General features: G+C 40.1%; 1 protein-coding gene across 5 annotated transcripts in view; it reads right to left on the reverse strand.

Moving 5' to 3' along the window:
* Positions 1–6,843, reverse strand: part of JAK2 (Janus kinase 2) — a 118,314-nt gene extending 111,471 nt beyond the window's left edge. For 3 of the 5 annotated variants that reach the window (XM_024996127.2, XM_005209981.5, XM_059889553.1), the window contains exons 1-2: positions 6,342–6,843; positions 5,891–5,970 (exon numbers count right to left, since the gene is read on the reverse strand). The gene's annotated coding sequence lies outside the window, so the exon portion shown is untranslated. Of the gene's footprint in view, positions 1–5,890; positions 5,971–6,283 lie in introns of all 5 variants that reach the window. The other 2 variants (XM_003586385.6, XM_024996128.2) reach the window with 2 other exon arrangements.
* Between the last annotated feature and the right edge of the window lie 19,543 nt (positions 6,844–26,386).

A 26,386-nucleotide genomic window follows, 5' to 3' on the forward strand; every position in this document is an offset into this window, starting at 1 on the left:
GCAATAGCAACAAAAATACATACTAATGGAAATGATCCAGTAGATGAAAAAATGGAGAATGCAAGAAAAAGAGAAAGAAACACAATGGTAAAGTCCTTGAAGGTAAAAGGGGATGGGTTCTTCTACCCAAATAGAAACCTTAGATGGGACACTGAACAGCCTATACATTGTAAAGGGGGGGAAAGGGCAGAGTACAGACACAGATACAGAATTGGAGGAGAGGGTCTACTGATGGTAGGTTGTGTTATTTAGAAAATAGAGGTAAGTTACCAGAAGACACTCTTATAAGACTTATAAGTGGTTTCCTGACAAACATAAATAAGAGATGGGGGGAGAAGCGGGTAGAGGCAAAAGGCTGCTGTTTTTCTGTTACAAACATTTAAGCCATTTATCTCTTAAATTTTTTAAAAACTCCCTCATTGACTCATAGATTATGTGATTTGCTCAAAGTCACACAGCATATTAACAGCACTGAGTCTTTGATCCCGATTTCCAAAACAATATACTTTCTCACATTATACTACCTTTTATATTATAAAAATATTACCTAATGGAATTATACTGCATAATCAGAATTTATTAAACTAAAATAATTTAGTAATCAATAATGAATGCCCTATTCTCGAGGACTGATATCAACAAAGAAGGCAGAAAAATGTTCTTGGGAAGATAAAAATATGCATTCAAGCAAAACAAAGAGCCCATGGACTATCTCTACCTCAGTCACCTCCAGAGTAGCTACATCATACAGGTTTCAAAAACAGATAACACTTTTACCCTTTCCAATTCTCCTAATCTGAATACTCCTAAAATTTGCTACCTTCAGTATTCCAAGTTATCTATAAGAATTTCTCTTTCCTTTTAGCAATTAATACCCTTATCATTTTATCCAGATCTTACCAATACAACTGCACCAACAGTCATTTGTCTACCCTGACAGACCACTAAATGCCTTAACACTAACCACTTAATGTCCACTCATTCAAATAACACAAATGCAGGGCTAATGCCCATAAGAAATATGGGCGCCTATGTAGTACAATATGAGAGGACACAGATAAATGACAAACACTCTTTCAAAAACTACCTTCTGGTCTTTATTATGTCTAAAATTCTCATCATTAGTCCCAGGGATGGACAGCTTTGAAAAAAAGTCTCCGTCAATCAACCAAAAATCAAATCCAAAGGTTGTTATACTAGAGAGAACAAAATAATAGCAGTGGTTAATTATGTATGGGAAAACCATAAGCAATTTTCTTCTTTGTTCTGCTTTTCTAGGTTTTATATTAGGAAAAACACCAGTAAACATTTATAAGACCTTTTTCAATTCTGATTCTTCTCACTTTTTGGCAGTGATCAACCATGATCAACTTGATAAACATTCACACCTTAACCTTCCCACTCACTTGCCTCTCATATTATCTGCCCTGTCTTTGTCACCTTTGCCAATTCCTCTTCTTTCACTCACTCTCCAATTATGTGCAGTTCCCAAGGCTCAATCTCAGATCCCCTGCTTTTCTCTCTAAGCACAATAATTTCAGCCTTAAATTTCTTTACTAGGTTCTATTCACATTGTCCCACAGTCTGGTGATATGTCTGTACTTGCTTATCTCACTGTCACCTCAAACTCAACAAATCCAAACTACACAAGCCCAGATGTCTGTACCCCTTCAACTAGCTAATATTTCATACCTATTTCTGTCAGTACAGTCATTAATTAAACCCTTGTTCTTTTTTTTGTCACCAACTAAATGAGTAACTTTGGCCATATTTTTAAACCTCTCTAGGTTTCCTAATGCACATGTTCTCATATAGCTTAAGAGTTTCGACACTCTAATTTCTTGTCACTGTGGATCAAAACTTCAGTCATCTCTAATTACTCCTCTCCTTCCCTCCACTACATCTTCCTTTCTTATCCAGTCCAGAACAAAGTCTTGTGTGACATCTCTCCAGGCTTATTTTTACTAAATTCAAATCCTCATTTCCTCAGGCCTAGATGATTTTCCTAGGTCTATGACTTCTCTTTCCACCTCATACTCTACCCAGCTCTGGTGCCACTGTGATTTTCTTAAAATACTTTTTTTAAGCAAGTTTTTTCTCATTGTGAACCTTTAAAGCTTGTCTATTACCTATGAATCAAAATATACTCTTCTAACCCTGCACTTAAAGACATCCATCCATCTAACCCCAAACATTTTCACCTGATTTCTTTCTACTCTCTGACAGAAACCTTCATTTCAGTCAACTTGTTATGTACTGTTCTCTGATCCTGTCCTGCTTATTTTGCCTTTACTTCCTATACAAGTTCCTTCCTCTTTTGTAAAATCAAGTTCTGCCCAGTTTTGATTCTACCTCTTCTCTGGATCTTTGTCTGCTCACTTCAACTTTATATGGTATCTGAGATATATAACTTTTATTATTTTCCTATCTCCCCTATTACATTATAAGTCCTCAAGGAAAAGAACCTGCTTTACATTTTTCTGCACCTCTTGTGGATCTATAGCAAAGTACCTTTACGTTGTAGATATGAATAAATATTTGTCTGGTAATGGCCTAAAATTCCTTTTTAATACACAGCATTTCTTGAATGTTCCACATGTACTCAGCATTGTGGGTTTGTATGTGTGTGAGTTTAATCTAAATTCTGTTTCTCAATGCATACACAATCAACTTGAAAAGATGTGGCTAACAGAGAAATAATTATCAAACAACCAAAATATGATATATAATTAAACTATGTGATGATATGCTAAGACTAAAAGAACTATAGAACTGTAAGAGAGGAAAAAAGCAATAGTTAGTGAGAAACAATTTCACGAATGAAGTAGAACTTTTAACTTAGCAGCAGTGGTAATAAACTGTTGTAATAATAATAGCGTATTATATTCAGAGCATTGTATAATTATGACAATAGTTTATTGTTAAAGGAGTTTACTTTATGTCTGGGAGTCCTTAATGTGCCAGGCCCTATCCCTGAGGGTTTTTCATGTATCAACTCTCTTAATTCTCACTACAAGCTTACAGAAAAAGTACAGTTCTCAGTTTTCAGATGAGGAGACTGAGGCTCTGCTCAGTTATTCCACACCTAGTGACTCGTGCAGTAGGGTGCAGAACTGGACTTACTGGAAGAAGGATGGAAAACGTGTGAAAGTTAAAAAACAGAATAAGCTTAGGAAGTTATTAGGAAGTATGAGACACAGCTTGCAATACTAGAGCAGAGGATGCTTGCCGAAGGTCCTTAGACAAAACTGAATAAACGGGGCAGGGACTGATGACATAATATTTTGAAAGCCAGGAAAAAGAAGCTCAACTTAATAGGTGGAATGTGGGAGGCCACTGAGGATTTGGGAGCAAGAGAGTGCCATAAAAAGGAGTATCAGAGTGGTATTTATAGAAGGAAGAGATGCTGGATTCAAAGGGGTTGATATGAGTTACAATATTCTAGGCTGAGGATGAGTCCTGGGATTTAGGTAGTAAAAGTGGGAGAAGCAAAGGTATGGATGACAAAAGAAATATGAATAGGACATGGTGAATGGATTAGTACGTGAGATAAACGAAAGAGGCAGTTTAAAGATTATGTCTAATTTAAAGCTTATATGGCCAACAGAGAGAAGGAAATTACAAAGGGGTATAAGAAGATGATTTTCATTTGGGGCAAAGTTAAGTTTAAGGAGATGGTCAAAAATACTAATAGAAAACCAGTACTGGAGAAACTATAAAGTAATCAGAATGACAAGCAATAGGATCAGTGTGAAATAAAGGAACTAGATAGTAGCTATGAAGATATTAAATAGGAGAGTAAACATACGAAGCCGTGATCAGCTGGTACTAACTTTGTATCAATAATTGTACCAATAACTTCGGTGGGAAAGGGAATCAATTAGTGACCAACATTTAAAAATGCAGTTTTTCCATTAAATTTTTTTTTATCAGAAAGCCAACCAAAAACTAAGGCAAAGGCTTCCAAACTTTCTCCATTTAGGGAATCCTTAGACTTAGTAATTTTTTCATAGCACCCCCAGACCAAAAGAAATACTTAAGTGGGGGTGGTTTCAAACCACGTAAGTGTTAACGTCCTTATAATTTAGTGTTTGTTGGACACTGTATAAATTCTCAAACTTGGAATCAAACTTGACAACATCACATTCCAGTATTCTGTTTCATACAGTAGTTGCTTTTTATCAGAGCAACCTTTAAAAGTACAGCTTTGCAAAAACATGACATTGTAGAAAGGAATGTGTCAATCTAATGTTGAAACTGTGAACTACCTCAAATTATCAGTTCAAGCCTGAGTTCAATGGCACCCTGGGGCACCCCAGCACAGTTTGAGAAACTGGGAGCAAAGGGAAGGGGCCTAAAAAGAAAAGAAAGAAGAAAAAAAAATGGGAGCGGAGCAAAAGAAAATTCTTATTAACGTGGTTAACCACAAGAGGGCAGCACAACAGCAGGTAGGGGCAGGACAAATGCAGGGGGCAGGGGGGTGAGGAGAGATGATAAGGGTCAAACCTCCCCATAAGAAGGCTCTAAGACCACTTAACCAGTTCAAGATATAAAAGTCCTTTTTCTCCTTAGACTAAAAAGGAAGAAACACTGGTCACTGGCAGATCACCTTATGCAGTCATCCTGCCCTTCTCTAACATCCTTTCTATGCCTACCCAGTCAAGAGAATAGCCATGACTTTCACAGTGGCCAAGCAATGTACTATTTTGCATGCGTAATTTTATTCAAACTCCACAACAGTCTTATAAGAAAGTGAGGCTCAAAGAGATTTTAAATAACACTATTAAAAGGCAGGAACACCAGAATTCAAACCCAGATCTGACCCCAAAGTCAAGGTCCTTCCCTATTTGGTCTAAAAAGCATCTCATCTTTCAGCAACAGCCAGTTGAAGTAGAGAAGAAAACCATGTTCCCTTCCTATACCTGAGACACGTGTCTCAAATCACTAGGAAAAACCAGCAAATGAAGCAAACTCTTCTTTAATGGGTTCCTAAAACATGCTAAATACTCCAAACGTAGGACACTCAGAGAAAGAAACAAGTATTGTATGCTTATCTAGTCAGCAAGTACTGTAGTTTTCCTGTACAGGTAAATACATGTTAAGGCAAATGCTGGACACATCCAGTTTGCAGATATGTTACATATTAAAAGATACGCGCACACAGGAGCAAGGGATTCTCATACCCAAGTGGTAAAGGGGGAAGGGAAAGGGAGGAAAAAGGTTGATTATTCATCTTAATATCCGTTGGGTGTTATATCAGAATACCTGCAGTAGCGCAACAAAACTATTATGAAACCAAAACCAATCGTCATCACTTATTCCCACTTGCAGTTTCCTCCTCCACATTTCTCCTCCCCTCTATGACATACTCAGCTGCCTCTGTCCTTTCATTCAGAGAAAAGAGAGTTCCTCCGGACAGATTAATAACCACCGGAAAGCAAAATGGGTAAATTCAACCGACAAAGTAAACTTAAGCAGATAAAACTGCCCAGGAAGCATTCTATGCGGTAGCAGAAACCCCAGCAAGAGCAGCTAACGTGTCCTCTCAATAAGTATCTCTTATTACTTGAAAATGTTCCTCCCTCAAAGATTAAGAATCTTTGGTTGCTTGAGGAGAAAGGGTATTGGATGACGTTTTCTCTGCAGAGAAAAACAATGTACGGTCAGCAGAGAAACAAATAACGACTGTTTCTTAAAGAATAACAATAAAGCCCAGAACTACCCTCCAAGTTCATTCCAAGTTCAGCACTGCCATTTTCAAAGAACTAAGCAACAATGAGCCCTGCCTGTCGACACACGCTTCCAACCTTCCTACGCACGGACTCACACCTCAAGACACCCTCGTCTTTACTGCAGAGAAAAAGGACTGCAGTCAGGATCGCTTACCCACCTTCGGGGAAAGGGGATGGAAGGGCCTCTTCTGCAGAAGAGAAACAGATCACATCTTGTTGCCTTGCCTGCTTCTGAAACCTAAAAGAAAAAAAAAAAAAAAAAAAGCGGCAGTTACTACCGCAGAAATCCAGGGGAAATAGATGCTCTTTTCTAGGCTGTTCAGATGTCTAGAAAATTTTAAAGAGAGATAAGTAAAGGGGAGGAGGAGTATCAGGCACATAAGGATGCAAATATCAACAGAAAGACACTCCGTCCGAGGTTTCCTTCTAAAAAGGAGGATTTTCTTGCCGAGTTTACCGACACTAGCGGGGGGAAGGGGAGATCGGGGTGGAAAGGACGAGAGAGACAACTGGTGCCCTCCACCTGGAGCCCAGGCAGCAATAACACTCACCCGCCGCACGGATGTGGTGACGACGACGCGCCCCCAAACCCGAGGGGACTGCTCTTACCCGGTGCCTCCGGCTGGCCACAGTCTGCGAAGCCCCTGGAGCAGGCAAAGGTCCGAGTGTCCGCCAGGCTGAGACCTCGGGGGCCCTCCCGTGCGGGTTCGGCTCTCACTCACATCCCTCGGCGGCGAAGATCTGGCCTTTCCCTGCGCTGCAACAGAAACCCTCCGCCCCGACGCTCTGCCACCAAGTCCGGACCCAGGGGCCGAGGGCCCGAGGCGGCGGCGCGCACTGTGGAGCGAGCAGGACGCGGGCCCAGCCTGTCAGCGCTCAGGAAGGCCGTTAGCGTCGGCCGCTGCGGCCCGCTCCGGCTCCTCTTCCTCTCTCCTTCCTGCAACCCACACCACTCCCACTTTGGGGAACCGGGAAGCCCGTCACAGTCGTCGTCTCCACCCTCTCCGGAGTCACACCGTCTTCTCAGCGCCGCAGGCGACACTGGCTGGGACGTCCTATTTACGTCCGACTCAGCCTCCCAGTTGGCCTCGGGTCTGGCGTCTTGTTCACTGCAGAGACCGCCTTGGTGCAGGGCCGGCGCCTGGCGCGCACCCCCGGACTGCGCGTGCGCCGCTCCACCCAGGCTGCGCTTTCACCGACGCGCGCCGGGGGCGGCCGACGACTGGCTACACAGAACCTGGGCTTCTCGGGAAACGAACTGGCGTGCTCGGAGATTCCCGCGGTGGCCCCTGGGCGTGAGCGGGCGGGGAACTTGAGCTGGGCCGGGCCCTCCGCAGATGGGCGTGTGCGTGGCCGCCGCCCGCCGTGGAGGCGGCTGGGAGTGAGTCAGCCTGGCCGGGTAGGGTCTCCCCTGCGCACAACCTGGCACCGCAGAGAGACTTGCCCTGGTCGCTAGGCCGAGGGTTTGGTGCAACGCGTTCCTAACGCAGCGTTTCGCGCCAGTGCAGTTATGGGAGTCTGATTCCAATCAGTCACTTCTGCTGGAAAGAAATGAGGGTGGGATGAGGTGCCCAGATGCCTGCGGACTGGCGGCAGTGCCAGGCAAACGAGAAACAATTTCCACCATCCCGAAGAGCCTCATTCATTGGGTCAACAAATATTTACTGAGCACCTACTGTTTGCCATTCTTGGTAGGACCCCAAAGATGCTATGTGAACACAACCCACATACCCCTTGCCCTACTGGAGCTTGTATTCTGATAAAGCGACAAAAAAAAAAAAAAAAAAAAAAAGCCTTAAATTTATAACGTGCAAGAGTATAATTGCCACTAGGAAAAGTAAAGGAGCAGGAAGTGGGGAGGCAGTGTGCTATTTTAGTTAGAATGGCCAGGAAAGACCTCCCAGAGTAACATTTGAGTGGAGATCTGAAGAAGGAGAATGAGCCAGTCCTGTGGCTATCTGTGAAGACAGTTTCATGCAGAAACAGTAGCAAAGACAAAGACCCTAAGAAGGGAATGTGCTTGGCAAGTTCAAGGACCAGGAAAGAGGTCAGTGTGGCTGAAGAACAGTAAAGGAAGGGGCAACGGTAAGAGGTGAGGTCAAAGAAGGAGCCTGTAATCCAACTATGTCGGGCCTTTTTCACTCATCATTAGCCTTCTGTCAATCTGAAAAAACAGATACATTTATAGCCCCCCGTTTCACCATACAAATGATGCTGCAATTCAGGTCTAGCTTGTACTTAATTGTTCCTTTAAATCTCACCAAAGCAACTCCTGCATTTCTTCTTACGTAAGACCCATTGCAAAAGGTCTTTGAGCAAATGATAGCAGGCTAGGAAATGACTTGAATCCACACTGGCTTCTTTAAATAATGAACTGGAGCCCTGTTTTCGCCTAAGAAGGGATATACTGGGGAATTGCATTCCTATGGCTCCCGTCTTACAAGCAAAATATGCTGGAGAGTGCTTTGTTGTTGCTGTTTAGTTTCTAAAAGAAATTGCAAATACGAGTTGTGACACAACAGCAAATCTAAAATCTGCTTAGAATATTAAGGCTGAAATTACAAGCAGGAACTATCATGAGAGTTCCCCCAGCAAACAAAACTGTTAACTAGATTAGAAACCAGAACACAGACCCACACGAAGAACATAAAGTGCTGAGGGTGACCTTAACATTAGAGTTAAAATGAAAAGTATCTGAACTGTGGAAATGGAAGCATTCTCTTTAAGAGGGGAAAAAACAAAACAAAATCTGTTTAAGAACTCTAAACAGTACAGATACAGTCATTGTAGTAAATAACATTTCTGAATTTTGCAATGATATGTTTATTCAACCAGGCATGGTATCTGTTACTGTCCACTGCCTATTTGCAGGGAAAAGCCATTTAGAACTAGTGGATATTGAGGGTGTCTTGTGGAGGAAAGCATTCTTTTTTATATTAGTGATTTGGATAGGGAAGAGAGGGTTGACAAGGGAACTATATTAGTCATAGGCTTATAAACTTGAGAAATCAATCTACCCACACAGAGAGATAAAGTGACTTACTTACTGTCATTCTGATAGTGAAAGCCTCTCTCTTCACCAAGATACTATGATTTTAAGCCAATATTACCCTGGGATGTTTAGCTCTTTTCACTCTGTAGCAACTTTTTAATGTTTTATGTGATCTCTGGTAGTGACATAGCTGGAAATTTGCTCCCAGGGCAAATATTTCAGAAAGTTTCCTCTATTCTTTGATATGATAAAAGAAAATTCCAAGACATCTAAGTCTTTCAAGACATTCTTTCACACAATATGGAAAAACAAAAAGTGTGAATTCGGTTAGATGGTAATACATTTAGATTCAAAACTGATTATAGGTCATAGCTAGAAGTAAAAATCAGCAGTCAATTGTCAAGTATGGGGTGTTGTGCCACAAGTTCTGTTATCCCATTGTAATAGAATACGGTGGCACTGGTTCTTGACTGTCACTCCTCAACCCAAGCCTGCAACAAGACTGACAGCACATGTGGGATGGAGCTTTGGCATTTACTTCTTTTTATACCGTAACAAAGGCTGAGTGCCGAAAAATTGATGCTTTCCAACTGCAGTGCTGGAGAAGACTTTTGAGAGTCCCTTGGACAGCACAGAGATCAAACCAGTCGATCCTAAAGGAAATCAGCCCTGAATATTCATCAGAAGGACTGGTACTGAAGCTGAAGCTCCAATACTTTGGCCATCTGAGGCGAAGAGCTAACTCATTGGAAAAGACCCTGATGCTGGGAAAGATTGAGGGCAAAAGGAGAAGGGGGCGACAGAGGATGAAATGGTTGGATGGCATCACCAACTAAATGGATATGAGTTTGAGCAGACTCTGGGAGATAGAGAAGGACAGGAAGCCTAGCGTGCTGCAGTTCGAGGGATTGCAAGGAGTCAGGCACAACTGAGAAACTGAACAACGACAAAGTCCTTAAGTGGTTTTGATGCAAAGGTTAGAAATCCATGGTTCAGGGAATCTGGCTGACCCAGGTTTGAACTACTCTTTTCACCAAGGAAGTCATTTAAATTTTCCAAGCTTCCATTTCCTCATCAGTATAATGAGGATAAGAATATCTTGCTTGAAGAGTTGTTTTGAAGCTTAGATGAAAAAATACTTTAAACCCTTAGCACAGTTATTAAATGCCTATTATGGTTTTGATGGGGACAACTTATATATATCGCCAAAATGTTGGATTTTCTCATAATCCTGAAGCATTTGTCACACTTTATTGCATGACATGGAACTGTGTGGGCAAGAATGATAAGGGCTGAGTTGTAATAGAGATAAATGCAAAGATCTGCATTTGTATAAAAATAAATTATGCCATTAGCTGATGAAATAATGAAAACACTCTTAAGAGCAGAAAAAGATATAGGGAAGTTATTCCCCTTGGAACAGGAAACAGGCCCAAGCAAAAGACTGGGTATAAATCCACAAATTAGTTTGTTTCCTTCCAGGATAGAGATTTACTCTTCTGAAGGTATCAAAAAAAGAGCTATGGAAAGAGGCTGATTTACCCCAGGTCTAGTAATATATGCCAAAAGACAAAGTCAGGAGTGTGAATCAGGTAGACAGACAAGCAAGCAATGTTGTTTTACTTTGAATTATTCATATATTTTAGGACAATTCATTTCAAAGTCTGGCTGGATATGGCAAATTTTTTTTTCAAAATTTCCTCTGCATTTAATTATATCTCTAAATGAATCCTTTCATCCTTCATTATAGTCTCAAAGAAAAAGGTGTTCCTGGTAAGCAGGTCCCTCTTTCCCTTGAGATAACTGGATAAGTTTAATATTGGTGCATAAAAACTAATTTCCCCATCTGTAAGCCAGGAATAAATAACCTCCTTCAGGTAAAAATGATTATTTTGCAAAGCATCTATTATATAATTCTGTTGCTGCTGCTAAGTCACTTCAGTCGTGTCCGACTCTGTGTAACCCTATAGATGGCAGCCCACCAAGCTCCTCTGTCCACAGGACTCTCTAGACAAGAATACTGGAGTGGGTTACCATTTCCTTCTCCGAATTATGCTCTACTTTACAATAAAATTTTAACTTAAAACATTTGTAGTACCAATTCACTAAAAATATGTTTCTTTATAAAAAGATCCATACCAACATTCACCCTTAAGAATAGAAATCCCTGGCCTAATTATTAGTTTGTTGTTGTTTAGTCGCTAAATTGTGTCTGCCTCTATTGCAACCCCATGGACTGTAGCCTGCAAGGCTCTCCTGTCCATGTAATTCCCCAAGCAAGAATACCTGGGTTGCCATTTCCTTCTCCAGGAGATCTTTGTCATCCAGAGACTGAACCCACATCTCCTGCTTAGCAGGTGGATTCTTTACCACTGAGCCACCTGGGAAACAATTATTAGTTTCGGTTCAGTTCAGTTCAGTTGCTCAGTCGTGTCTGACTCTTTGCAACCCCATGAATTGCAGCACACCAGGCCTCCTTGTCCATCACCAACTCCCGGAGTTCACTCAGACTCACGTCCATCGAGTCAGTGATGCCATCCAGCCATCTCATCCTCTGTTGTCCCCTTCTCCTCCTCCCCCCAAACCCTCCCAGCTTGAACTTTGGTGTTGGAGAAGACTCTTGAGAGTCCCTTGGACTGCAAGGAGATCCAACCAGTCCATTCTGAAGATCAGCCCTGGGATTTCTTTGGAAGGAATGACGCTAAAGCTGAAACTCCAATACTTTGGCACCTCATGAATAGAGTTGACTCATTGGAAAATTATTAGTTTATAGAGTGCTAATTCCTGTGTCCTTATTTAGATTAAGGATTTTGCCCTCTTTCATTGAGAGATGTCCTCTACACCCAGAGTAGTCAGCCTGTAGCCCCTGTTTTATGGTTTGTGACCCTGTCCCCCATAACTTGATTACACCATGAGTCAAACTGAATCATTCATGGTCTCCCTCCTGAGGAATTTGGAACTAGGATTCAAAGACAGTTGCTCAGATTTATTTGTTCTTTTAGAGTAAGTTACCCATGCTCTAAAGTTGTAAGATTTCTTCTGTATTCATGTATGTGGAGTTGCACAGAAAGCTGACTTGCTTTGGGGAAAAAAAGACAGTGTACCAAGAATGAATTCTCTTAGGTTTTCAGCTTCCTCTTCCTTACACGGCCCAAAGAAACTTCCTGTATCTGGTATCTTGAAACTTCCTTATGACAAATTTCTCCTTTTAACTTTTACCAGATCTGGTAGAGTCAGAGTATTCACCATGAAATAACCTGGATTATAGTAGATTGATAAGAAGAAAATATTAAAAAAAAAAACCCAACACTCAAATTACAACAGGGAAAATGTATGTGTTTTTTTTTTTTTTTTTTGGTCATATGATACCTTTCATTTCTTTCTTTGTGATTCAAAATTTTTGTAGATAATACTCCATTTGTAGTTATTATAAAGCATTAGCTATATTCCCTGTGCTGAACTGCATGTCATTTAAAAATCAAATTTACCAAGCAATTTTGGAATTCTATCTTCAATCATAAAGTCAAGCATAACTATATAAGTATTAGTCACAATCTAAGGCATTACACAGAATCCATGGGTTAGCAGAAAATAAAGATACCTCCTATCACTACTGTTTAGTTTTCTTTTCTCAATCGCTTCACTCTACTTTCTCTGTAACTTAATAACTTTGTGAGTTTTCTGGGCCACAGCCACAGTAATGTTGTGGTCACTCCATTCTACTTACACTACTGACTAAAGGAAGATTTGATTTGATATTAAAGCATCTTAATAATGTGGTTAAATACTCTGAATTTCAATTTTACCTATGAAATATATAAATGAACCAGAAAATGGTAAGTGACATAGTTCTCCGTTTTAACTTTCACTCCTAACTGGTTACATACCTCCAACATTCATAATTCATCTTTAACTACATCTTTTTTTTCCTCTTTTTCTTTCCTTTGATGCCTTCTCTTCCTAAGGTTTTGAGCTTGTGCTCCTTTATCTCTACATCATGAGAATTAGCCACAGGGAAAACCAGTGTTTCCCTCCTCACAGGGGCACCTGGTGCTAAGAGAGCTCCTTCTTTCAGGTAGTCTTGCTTTATCGACGTTTCTGTCCTCTCAGTTCTCTTTGAGACCTAAGATCTATCACAGTGACCTATGTCTAAAATTTTTTACCTGAAAAAAAAATGCTTTTAAGTCACCTATGTCTTTTTTGACTATTGTTGAGATTATTCGAATTGAATGACTATGAGGTGCTTTAAAGTCTACTGAATCAGTCTTATCAGACTTAGGCAAATGCCATATATTTTAAATAACTGTTATTAATAATTGATCACACTTGAATCCATTGTTACAGGTTGAATTCTGTTCCCCCAAAAGTTATGTTTAAGTCCTAATCTCCTGTACCTGTGACATATGGAAATGGGGTCTTTGTTTGTAATTAGGTTAAAACGAGGTCATTAGGGTGGACCCTAATCCAACAGACCAGAGTCCTTAAGAGTATAGAAGACAGAGACAACACAGAAAAAACAACCATGTGAAAGGGAGGCAGAGACTGGAGTGATACATGTACAGCCCAAGGAACACTCGGGGCTACCAGAAACTAAAAGAGGCAAGGAAGAAATCCTCCCTAGAGGCTTTGGAGAGAGCATGGCACTCCCAATACCTTGATTTGGGGCTTCTAGCCTCCAAAACTGTGAAATAGTAAGTTTCTGTTTGTTTTAAGCCTCCGGTTTATGACATTTTGTTTCAGCAGTCAAAGAAACTAATATACCATGCTACATTTCTCAAACTGAAACTGAGGAAAACCAGGAAAATAACTTTCTTCTTTCATCCACACCTAATACTGTCTCCCACTGAACACTGATATAACCATTCATTTGGAGAAAAAAACAAATGCTATGTCTTTGGTTTCTCTTTCTGTATAATGGTGTTTTTGTTTGTTGGAGTTTTGGTTTCATTTGGGTTTTTTTCCACTGTCACCTTAATCTGCTATAAATCAAGCATGAAATGATGTAATAGTCCCCAGGCAAACGCTCTTGGCTAGGTACTCTAAGGCTATAAGAATTTTAGTACTGTGTGCTTTCCACTCAGCTGCCAATTCAGCTCTTTACTTCTCACAGGAAATGTTCTGGGAATCAACAGCAGTACAAGTGAAGTTTTTAGTTGGAATGATAATTTTGGAAATTTTAAAAAATAACTGCTAATTACTGGAATAGACATGTTTTAAAGCTTGTGAAAGCTTATCTTGTGCATTTCAGCATCGGTTGCCCTCATTTAAGTGCTTATATTTCTTGAGCAAGCTACTTTTTTCTTTTTTGATCCCAAAGTAAACATTAATACATACTACTTGTGGTAAATCCAACTAATGTGGATCATCATATCAAGCATATGATATGAAGTTCTTCTTGATCCTCTGTTTCTAGCCCTTTTCACTTCTCAGAGGTAAATACCTATAACTATTTGTGATATAACTTTTCAGAATTTTATCTAAGCATTTTCCTACTTATTTCCTATAGATTTAGTTTTGAACTCTATAAACAAAATGGATAATTCTGTACTTTTTTCTGTTATAGTTCTTTTTACTTAACATTTCCTGGAGATCTTTCAATATTTATTGCTTTCCATCATTCTTTTTAACTTTTATATAGTGTCCAATAAAATAGGTAATCATAACTTACTAAATAATTCTCCCAGTTACAAACATTTTGATTTGTAATTTTCACAATTACAAATAGTGCTAATTTTAAGAATCATTGTACATGCTCTATGGGCACAAAAGTATTCCTGCGGATAGACGATTAGACTCTCTGGGTCAAAGGAAATACATATTTAAAATTTGGTGGCTTTTGCCAAATTGACTTCAAAAACCTCACAGTACTATATCAATGCCCTTTTCTCTATAATCTCGCCTACTCTGGATATTATGAATCTTTAATTTTAGATCATTTTAATTCCAAACAACATTCATTCCAATAGATCAACAAATATTTATAAAAACCTATTATATGACAGGTAGTCTGCAAATGTTAGACACTCACTAGTGTGTTACTATTCTACCCTTGCCTCCATGATTTGTCTTTAATCTATTTTAAAGTGGAAATAACAACATTAGATTGTAAAATTCACCAACCATCCTTTTTTAATTTATTTTTTATCGAAAGATAATTGCTTTACAATATTGTGTTGGTTTCCGCCATTCATCAACATGAATCAGCCACAGGTATACATATGTCCCCTCCTTCTTGAACCTCCCTCCCACCTCTCACCTTATCCCACCTCTCTAGAGTGTCAAAGAGCCCCAGTTTGAGTTCCCTGAGTCATACAGCAAATTTCCACTGGCAATCCACTTTACATTTGACAGTGTTTGTTTCCATGCTACTCTCTCCATTTGTCCCACCCTCTCCTTCCCCGTCTCCTGTGTCCGTAAGTCTGTTTTCTATACCTGAGTCTCCATTGCTGCCCTGCAAATACGTTCGTCAGTACCATCCTTCTAGATTCCATATATATGTGTTAAACTACGACATTTGTTTTTCTCTTTCTGACTTACTTCACTCTGTACAATAAGCTCTAGGTTCATTCATCTCATTAGCGCTGACTCAAATGTTTTCCTTTTATGGCTGAGTATATTCCACTGTATATACGTATCCCCACTTCTTTATCCGTTCATCTGTTGACGGACATCTAGGTCACTTCCAAGTCCTAGCTACTGTAAATAGTGCTGCAATGAACATTGGGATACATGTGTCTTTTTCAATTATGATTTTCTCAGGATATATACCCAGTAGTGGAATTGTTGGGCCATATGGTACTTTTATTCCTAGTTTTTTATGGAATCATCATACTGTCTTCATAGTGCCTATATCAACTTACATTCCCACCAACAGTGTAAGAGGATTCCCTTTTCTCCACATCCTCTCCAACATGTATTGTTTATAGATTTCTTGGTGATGGCCACTCTGACCAGTGTGAGGTGATATCTCATTGTAGTTTTCATTTGCATTCCTCTAATAATGAGCGATGTTGAGCATCTTGTCATTTGTTTATTAGTCATTTGTATGTCTTCTTTGGATAAATGTCTGTTTAGGCCTTTTGCCCACTTTTTGACTGGGTTGTTTGTTTTTCTGGTATTGAGTTCCATAAGCTGCTTATATATTTTGAAAATTACTCCTTTGTCAGTTGTTTCATTTGCTATTATTTCTCCCATTCTGAGGGTTTTCTTTTCACCTTGTTTATAGTTTCCTTTGCTGTGAAAAATCTTTTAAGTTTAATCAGGTTCCACCTGTTCATTGTTGTTTTTATTTCCATTACTCTAGGAGGTGGATCATAGAGGATCTTGCTGTGATTTATGTCATAGACTGTTCTATCTATGTGTCAGGAAGCATTTAACAGGAGGCTTCCTGTGTGCTATCTTGGATCTGTCAGGAATCCTCTGTTCCTTATTAATTCCTGAATATTCAGGAATTAAGAGGAGAGGCAAGCCTCTCCTGGGGCTGAGGGATCCAAGCATTTCCTTCGTTAGTTTTTCAATATGGTGATAAATACCCTCTTCCTTCTTGTGAACCATACGGTAAAAGTGATTGTTAACAACTCTCTCTTTCTTTAATATGGATTGCCCATGTTTTGTAAGTCTGGAATTTTAATCTTTATCTTTGTTGAGAATAACTACAGTATATATGCCCACACCATGTTGATTAAAACACCTTTGCTCCATCAGAGCTTGGGTCCCCATGTCTTTCTTTCTTTCTTTCTCTCTCTCTATCTGTCTATTTCTGGCTGATTTCCTGGAACTCAAAAGCCAGCTGCGTAACCCAGGAAATATTAGCCTCTCTCCTTCTTTCACTTTCTCATCATTGACTCCAAACCACCAGGTTCCGGTCCATTAAAGGACCTCAACATCTACATTTTCCTCTAAGAGTTTTATAGTTTCTTATTTTGCATTTTTAAGTCTTTAATTCATTTTGAGTTTATCTTTGTGTATGGTGTTAGGAAGTGTTCTAATTTCATTCTTTTACATATAGCTTTCCAGTTTTCCCAGCATCACTTATTGAAGAGACTATCTTTTCCCCATTGTATATTCTTGCTTTCTTTATCAAAAATAAGTTGCCCATAGGTGTGTGGGTTTATCTCTGGGCTTTCTACCTTGTTCCATTGTTCTATATTTCTGTTTTTGTGCCAGTACCACACTGTCTTGATGACTGAAGCTTTGTAGTATAGTCTGAAGTCAGGAAGGTTGATTTCCCCAGCTCCTTTCTTCTTTCTCAAGATTGCTTTGGCTATTCAGGGTCTTTTGTGTTTTCATATGAATTATGAATTTTTTTGTTCTAGTTTTCCACCAACCATCCTGATCAAGCAAGTATTGGGTTGGCCAAAAAGTTCATTCATGTTTTTCCATATGATGTTACAGGAAAATCTGAATGAACTTTTTGGCCAGCCCAATAATTTTTCAATTACATTCAGATGTACTTTTGAAATTAACTTCCTTGTATCATCCTTCTTATGGGAGAAAATTATTCCTTTGGGAAAACACTGGTGAAATAACACAAGGCCAGAGATTTTACCAGCTGGGGATTCTTTATTTAACCTTTCTGAACTTCTGTTTCCTAGTCTTCTCAATGAGAATAACATGGGTGCCTACCTTTTAAAAGAATTAGCTTTAGGTTTGAATGAGATAACATAATGTTAGTCACTTAGTCATGTCTGATTCTTTGTGATCCCATGGACTATAGCTCACCAGGCACCTCTGTCCATGGAATTCTCCAGGCAAGACTACTGGAGAAGGTTGCCATTCCCTTCTCCAGGGTATCTTCCCTACATGGATAGAACCCAGGTCTCCTGCAGTGCAGATTCTTTACCATCTGAGCCACCAGGGAAGCCCATGAGGTAAAATAGAGAAGACAACAAATTCCTGATGGTAATAAGTAACGTCAGAGTGTGTGCAACACACCAGTCATTCTTCAAAAGCTTTATACACAGTAAATCATTTGAGCCTCACGACAACTACAGATGGCTACTTCCGTTATCTTCATTTCAAAAGAAAGAAATTGAGACACAAGAGACTAACTTTCCCAGGGTCTTCCAGAAATTCTGCAGAGGCAGGACCAAATCTCAGAGAACCTGGCTTCAGAGCTTCATACCAACCCCACTTTTCTGTCTCCTTTATATGTAATCAAGCTAAAAATAACATTTCCTTTATTCTTTGTGCATTATACCAGGGTCTATCAGACACATATCCCTACCTACTGGATGTTAAATATGCTGACAGAAGATGACTCATAAATTCTTAAGCTTTGTATTACCATATAAGGAAATCATCTAATGTTATTTATATACAGGGTATAACAAAGGCTTCTTACCTAGGGATAAATTATTTGCTGGAACAGCTGCCAGATATTCCTATATTGTAGGGTATATATTGTAGAGTATATTGTAGTTCTCAAAATGTTTTGGACCAGCAGTAACAGTACTAACTGGGAATTTGTTAGAAATGTAAATTCTTGAGCCCCAATCCAGATCTCATGTATCAAACTCTGGAGGTGAGTCACTTGTGTTCTAAACAAGAATTTCATGATTCTGAGGCACACTAAAGTTTAATAACTACTATTACATGAGTTCAGGTTTTTGAGCCTAAGCCACCACATTCTCCTTGCTTGCTGCTGCTGCTAAGTTGCTTCAGTCATGTCCAACTCTGTGCAACCCCATAGACGGCAGCCCAGGCTGGAGGAGGAGCCCAGGCTCCTCCGTCCCTGGGATTCTCCAGGCAAGAACACTGGAGTGGGTTGCCATTTCCTTCTCCAATGCATGAAAGTGAAAAGTGAAAGTGAAGTCGCTCAGTCGTGTCTGACTCTTAGCAACCCCGTGGACTGCAGCCTACCAGGCTCCTCCGTCCGTGGGATTTTCCAGGCAAGAGTACTGGAGTGCGGTGCCATTGCCTTCTCCGTCTCCTTGTTTAGCCCTACAATAAAGTTTTCTCCACTCAACAAAACTAAACAAAACACCAAACAAACCACAATTGCATAGAATCCAAGTAGTGGCTTAAGTGAGAAATAAAATGTAAGCCAGAGAGCTTAGGCTGACAATAATAACAAACAAGTCATGCACAGAAGGCGGGAAAGACAAAAGATGTGTGAGGCCCAGGTACAGTACCTGACTTGAGGGATGAATGAAAAGAAGAAATCTTTATTTCAGGTTTATGTAGTATGTGGAAGGAAATAAGAGATAGATGGCAAAGAGAATGTCAAACATTTTGCTTTATGTTATATATTGGTTACAATTTCATTCCCTTAAAAAAAACTCATATTTTCTCTCTAATTATTCTTGGTTATCGACTTGATTTGTTTGAATACAGTTACTTTATAATGCCTAGACCATATAGGAACCTCTAATTTTATTAAGATTACATTGTTATAATGCAATGAATTTAAATTGAATAGCATTGAGTATACAACAGAAATCAAATTCTGAAATCAGAAAGGGTTGATGCTGAAGAACCTTACCATAATCACCATAAAGATCATTGATGAGATACAATCATCAAGCATAGATACTATATTCTACAAAGGTTGCAAAAAAAGACAATGCAGTCCAAGCAATGTACCTATTCTTTGGCTGGTAGTGTAGGTGTAGGAAGAATCAATGGAATAAGCATTCAAAGTCACTCCTGCAGACTATAAAGGCAGGAAACAGATCTGTTTCTTTCCCCACCACATATCCAGTATCAATCAAAGTTTGACATGAAATAGGTGCTAAATAAATACTGTCATATAAGTGGGTAATGAAAAAGAACAATAGTAGGTACAAAATGAGGGTTCTGTATTAATAATACACTAGGCTATCAGGAAAAAAGTTACCACTTCAATTGCCTGGGTAGAGTTCTGGATATGGAATTAATTCCCTCACCTTAAGGGAAGAAGATGAGGTGCAGAAGTGCAGCCTGGAGAAAATGACTGAGTATCAGGAGATGAGCTGAGTGATAACTGAGTTAAGCATAGGATGGTGGTGTTCAAGATTGCCTTCCAGCCCAGACATCCAGCACCTGTGTCACAGTCAGGAAGAGAATGGAGAGAAAGAATTTAATCAAGAACATTCAAATAAAATACTGATATATCCAGGGCCTCTGTAAGAAACTGACAGCTCAAGATAGAGCTTTCTGTGGCTCAGTTATAGAGCACAACCATGGAGGTATGCCCCTGGAAGACTTTGGTATGAAGTTGTAGACGTCAGAGTTGCTCCTTCGGATCATTACAAGAGCTATAACAGTAACTGCAGCTGCAGGAATCAGGGCAGTGACTTTTCCTAGACCCCTTCCCCACCTTCCTATATCCACGTAACATGCTCCGTATCGCATCCTTCAGATGAGATGTAATTGAAACCCCAATGTATCCCAGCCTCCAGCACTCCCTATATCAATACCCTGATTTGGTTTTCTCCATGACACTCATTGGGTTTCCCTGGCGGCTCAGTGGTAAAGAATCAGCCTACAATTCAGGAGTCACAGAAGATGCAGATTGAATCCCTGGGTTGCAAAGATCCCTGGAGGAGGGCATGGCAACCCACTCTAGTATTCTTGCCTGGAGAATCCCATGAATAGAGAAGCCTGGCAGGCTACAGTGGACTTAGCAAGCATGCACACATGACACTCATGACCATTTCACATATATTTCATTTATTTGTTTGTTTGTCTTCCCTCAGTTATAAAGTAGTTCTTTGTCTGTTTTATTTGTATTGTATGCCTAGCACCTTGGACAGTGCATGGCAAATGGTATGTGCTAATACATATCTATTCAGTGAATGAATTCTTCATGATTTTTGTTCTACATTCTTTTAGGATTCTTTTAGGAAAGAATTCTTTCTATTTTGCCCCCCAAGAAATGAAACTCAGCAAAATTAACTGGTCCAAAGTAACATAGCTGCTAAGTATTAAAGTTGCTATTTGAAGTTAGCTCTGTCTCTCCACAAAGATGTTCTCTTAAAGATGTCATTTGAGCTTTACAAATGGGTAGTATTGATTGGAACGACTTTAATAACTTATGTCTTTTAAAAATTTGCATTATGTTCTGTAGCTATAATCTATATTCTTAATCCTACAATAAGAGAGTCAATATTCTTCAGTCATTCTGCTATAGTTTCTTTATCTCCCAGTTCATCCTTTATTAGTTTCTTCTAGAAGGGCTCAGGAGAACTAGTCTCTAATTAGAGCATGTTCAAAATGTTTTCATTTTATTTCCTATCCACCCACTTAAGTTTTTTTGATATGTTAAGCATGGGAAGCTTATTAGGTATGTAAGAGGAGAAATCAGATAAGCAGTTGTGTTAAAGTAGAAGAGAGAAAGATGGAAAGTGCTGGAAAGGGAAGTAGGGCAAAAAGAATAATTGTTTAATTAATTGAACAATTGTGAGAAATAACAGTGTGTATGTAATCCAATGGAATGGTCCAGATGAAAGGTAGCAATTTATGTTGAAGGAAGGAAAAGGGGAATTGCTAGAGCAATGTTCTTAAATAGGAAGAGAAGACAGAATCTAGATCATAAATGAAAAGTATGGCCTTACATGAGAGCACAGAGCATTCATCCAGGATGTACAAGTGTAGGTCTTATGAGAAGTAGGTACCAGGATAAAATCAGATGTGCCAGAGGTTTACCAGGAGAAAATCTGTGAAGGGTTAAGACAAAAGAGATCAGGAGTAGGTACAAAGTGCCTTCAGACCATTCTGCAAGCCCGAGACTTGGGGAAAAACAGAAGAAGTAAAAGAGGATTGGGTAGTTCCTCAAAGGGTTAAACACAGAGTTATCATATGGACCAACAATTCTACTCCTAGGTATAAACACCAGAGAAATGAAGATAAATATCCTTTCAAAAACTTGTACAGAATGCTCACAGAAATACTATTTACAATTGACAAAAAGTTGGAACAACCTGAATATCTATTAGCTGATGAATAAATAAAATGTGGTGTGCCCAGACAATGAAATATTTTCAGCAATAAAAAAGGAAGTACTGATACATGCTACAATATAGATGAGCCTTGAAAACATGCTAAGTTAGTCACAAATGACCACAAAGTATATGATTGCTCTTACATGAATTATCCAGGAGACCCAAATCTATAAAGACATCAATTAATGGTTATCAAAGGCTTGGAAGATTTGGAGAGTTGACAGCTAAAGGGTATGGGTTTTTTAGGCAGTAATGAAAACGTTCTAACATTGACTGGAGTGATGGTTGTATAACTGTGAATATAATGAAAAGGAATGAATTATACACTGTAAATAGGTGAAGTGTATAGTATGTGAAGCATATCTCCATAAATATTTTTTAAATGAGAAAGAAAAACAGAAGATTAGGTAGGAAGACTCAAAACTGCAGTACCACTCAGAAAGTCTTAACTGGTTCAATAGGGAGTCTTCAAGCAGGATTGCCTATTAGAGGAACTGTACGTGGAGGAAAAATGACCCATTTCTGGTACTCACACCATGCTCAGTCACTGGCTGGGGGAAGCCCAAGGGGCAATGGGGAGGGCCTTCGGTGTAAACTGCAGTGAAACTAAAGTAAATCAACCAGAGGCCATAAGCCAGCTACCTACCTCCCAGGAGATTCCCTTCAGTAAAGCACCTCCAAACAGTAAAAGAAAGCAGGTTACATGGCGACAACCCTGACAGATGAGTGTTCTATTCACGAACTGATTCTAGTTTTTTTTTCTGTGTATAGGATGCAAGATCATCATCAACTGACAGTGAATTTGGGTGGGAGGGGGTAAAGACGTTGAGGTTTGAAGATAACAGAGAAGGCACGAAGAAGTCACTTAGAATAACAGAAGGTGAAAAGACCAAGGAGATGTAGTTTGATAACCAGGCAGTGAAAGAGCCCACTAGACATCAAGAATGTGAAATCGGGCCCTGCAGCACAGCTGTGGGTTTTTTCCCACCCACATTCAGCTGCACAAGACAAAGCTCGGAATAGAGAAAGCTTAATTAAAGCAATGTTGGAGTTTTCCTGGATGAGTAAGAGGAAGTGAAAAAGAGACAAGGGAGTTGAGGGTGTATGCAAATCACTGATTATAACAGTTGATCATGGAATTTTAATTCAGTAAGCAAGAGAATGAAGATATGAGGTAGGTGGGGACAACAGAAAAAAAAAATTAATTGTTTGTCCAGTAAGGGACTGTTTGAAGGATGCTTGGAGTTAGGGTACTTGAGAGAGTGACCTAGAAATAGAGGAGGTAGAACTATCGAAGGCAGCAGAGTTGTAGAGAAGCTTCTGCTGTCAGCTTGCCAGCTTCACCTGTATTATAGTCATCCCTCAGTAACCAAGGATGACTCGTTCCAGGATAACCCTAGGATACCAAAATCTGTGGATGCTCAAGTCTCTTATATAAAATGGCACAGTATTTGGATATAACCTATGCACATCTTCCCACCTACTTTAAGTCACCAGCGTTACTTATAATACTTAATACCACCTAAAGCCTGGCAAGCTGCAGTTCATGGGGTCACAGAGAGTCAGACACAACTTTGTGACTGAACAACAACAAAAAGTTTAAATGTAAATACTATGTAAATAGTTGCCTGCATATGACAAATTCAAATTTTGCTTCTTGGAACTTTCTGCAATTTTTTTTCTAGTATTATTAATCCGAGGTTGGTTGAATCCATGGATTCAGAACCAAAGGACATGGAGGGACAACTGTACTCCAAACAGGTTTTGCCTATTAAATCAGGGTGGCCCTCGTGCTTTGGAGAACTATCTTCTCCCGACTTAGTCTGAGTTTGGCAGCCACAAGGATTCTTCTCTCACACAGTCCCTCCTTGTATTCTGTGCTTCACGATTAGAGGAATACCTCTGAAATATTGAGGGTTGGGTTCTGGACCACAGCAATAAAGCAAGTCACATGAATTTTTTGACTTCCCCACATATATAAAAGTTATGCTTAAACTATACAGTAGTCTACTAAGTGCAATAGCATGATGTCTAAAAAAAGTACACATGTATTAATTTAAAAATACTTTATTGGGACTTCCTGGTGGTCCAGTGGCTAAGACTGTATTCCCAATGCAGGGAACAAGGGAACTCATGCCACAGAGAAGATCAAAGATCCCATGTGCTGCAGCTAAGACCCAGTGCAGCCAAATAAATTAATATTAAAAATACTTTATTACTTAAAAAATGCTAAGCATCATCTTAACCTTCAGCAAGTCATAATATTTTTGCTAGCTGAGGGTCTTGCCTCGATGTTGATGGCTGCTGACTGATCAGGGTGATGGTTGCTGAAGGTTGGTGTGGCTATTTCAATTTATTAACACAGGCAATTGGAACACAAGGAAGCTTGCCACATTAATTGACTCTTTATTTCACAGATGATTTCTCTGTAGCCTGCAATGATGTTTGATAGCATTTTACTCACAGTAGAACTTCTTTCAAAATTGGAGTTGACCCTCTCAAATCCTGTTGCTGCTTTATCAACAAAGTTTATATAGTATTCTAAATCCTTTGCTGTCATTTCAACAATCTCCATAGCATCTTCACCAGGAGTAGCTTCCATCTCAAGAAACCACTTTCCTTGCTCACCCATAAGAAACCATCCCTCATCCATAAAATTTTTATCATGAGATTGCAGTAGTTCAGTCACATCCTCAGGCTCCACTTCTGATTCTAGTTCCCTGGCTTCTTCCACCACATCTGCAGTTCCTTCCTCCACTGAAGTCCTGAAACCTTCAAAATCATCCATGAGGGTTGGAATCACTTCTTCCAAACTCGTATTAATGTTGATATTTTGATCTCTTCCCATGAAACTTGAATGTTCTTAATGACATTTAAAATGGTCAGTTCCTAGAAGGTGTTCAAGTGACTTGGCACTGATCCATCAAGGACAAGCTATAGCCTTAAAAAATGTATTTCTTGACAGCCAGCAGGTCAGAGCCTTTATATCTGCAACCAGCAGCAGTTCCACTAATTAGCCACACATGGTCCAACTTGAAGGTTCTTGTAGCCCAGTCATTTTTTTATCTACTCCTAAGAACATGCTTCTAGAACTTTCATCTATTATGAAAAAATAATCCATGCCTGGGATCAGAAAAAATGAACCCAGGAGAGAGCTGGCATCTGCGAAATAAAAGTTGTATGTCTGTGAGCTCAAACTGCAGGAGAAACTCAGAACCATCCCCTCCGGAACCCCTGGTCAGGCAGTGGCTGTGCATCAGAAGCTCCCAGCTGGGCCCCCTGACCTCTGGGGTCAGCCTCTCGCTGCCCTACTTGGCCACACTTCCTGAAGCTGATCTGATGCTCTGCGTACACCAGGGAGGCACTCTATTCCATCAGAGAAAATCTAGGGGCCAGAGCTGCCACCTGAAGGGAGGAGAAGTGGGATGTACTACCCTCCCGGCCAGCAGCCGACTCCGCAGCAGCAGCAGTTTGGACCCTTGAACATGGGTCCAGAGCAGCCTGGGAGCTCTGCCCGCAGCCTGGGCTCAGCATACTTCCTGTCTGTACACAGGAGGTGGGAGGGGAGATTCTTGTTTTCTTCCTCTCATCACCTTGGCATTTCTTGGGGATGAAGCAGCTGCATCTTCATACCTACATGCTATGACATAAAATATGGATGACAACGCTGGTGAACACTGGCATTGCATGACTTTATCGTTCTGTTGGACTCATACATCATCAGTGGTGATGCCATGACTGTGGGCCAACAGGTGCTGGTGGGATCTCATTACTGACCTCCAGAGGAGAGACTGGAGTTGGCACCGCTTCCTCCTGCACCCCACCCTCCCAGGGGCCCCGAGCCATCCAGCAGAAAGCACTGAACACTTCTTATAGAGCATGCTGTGATTCCACTAACTCTCCAATCTGTGAGGCTGGTTGGTTGAGTTCTGAGAATCATAAAGGTGGGGTGAATTCCCAAGGCAGGAGACACTTAGCTCCTCCATCCTCCGTCTTATGGCCAGACTCTCCTATCTCTGGCCACACACCTTCTAACAAAGGTTTCAGGTTATCAGGAGAATCAATTCGTTCCAAAGGCACAAAATCCGCACTCCTTAGCCTGCACATGGAGCCTTCATGGGCTGGCTCCTGCCTCACGTTCATTCCCTCCCTCCTGGTATCTTCTGTACTCTCTGAGTAAAGCAGATTGCCCTCCCAGTGTGACAGACCAGCCCCCAATCTGTTGAGAGCCTGCACAGAATAGAAAGGTTGAGGAAGGATAAATTTGCTTTCTCTACTTGAGCTGGAATGTCAGTCTTCTCCCTTGGACTGGGACTTACATCATTGACTCTGCAGTTCTCAAAACTATACCACCAGCTTCCCTGGGCCTCCAGCTAACAAAAGATGTAGATTGTGAAATTTCTTAGCCTCCATAATTGTATGCATCAATACCAACAAATCATCCAGTCGATCAATCAATCAACCTGTATCTGTCTCTCTAATAAAATCTCCTATTGGTTCTGTCAAAAAAAAAAAATGTATTTCTTAAATAATATGGCTTGAGGTCAAAATGACTCTTTGAGCCATGGGTTTTAGAATTCATGCTGTGGTAATAGGCATGAAAACAACATTAAATTCACTGCACATCCGAACTCCTGGTATGACCAGCGGTAATATTTTGAAAGGAACCTTTTTTTTTTTTTTCTGAGCAGTAGGTCTCCACAGAGGACTTAAAGTATTCAGTAACCCATGTTGTGAAC

This window comes from Bos taurus, chromosome 8 (genome assembly GCF_002263795.3).
Source record: "Bos taurus isolate L1 Dominette 01449 registration number 42190680 breed Hereford chromosome 8, ARS-UCD2.0, whole genome shotgun sequence".
NCBI classification, from domain to species: Eukaryota; Metazoa; Chordata; class Mammalia; order Artiodactyla; family Bovidae; genus Bos; species Bos taurus.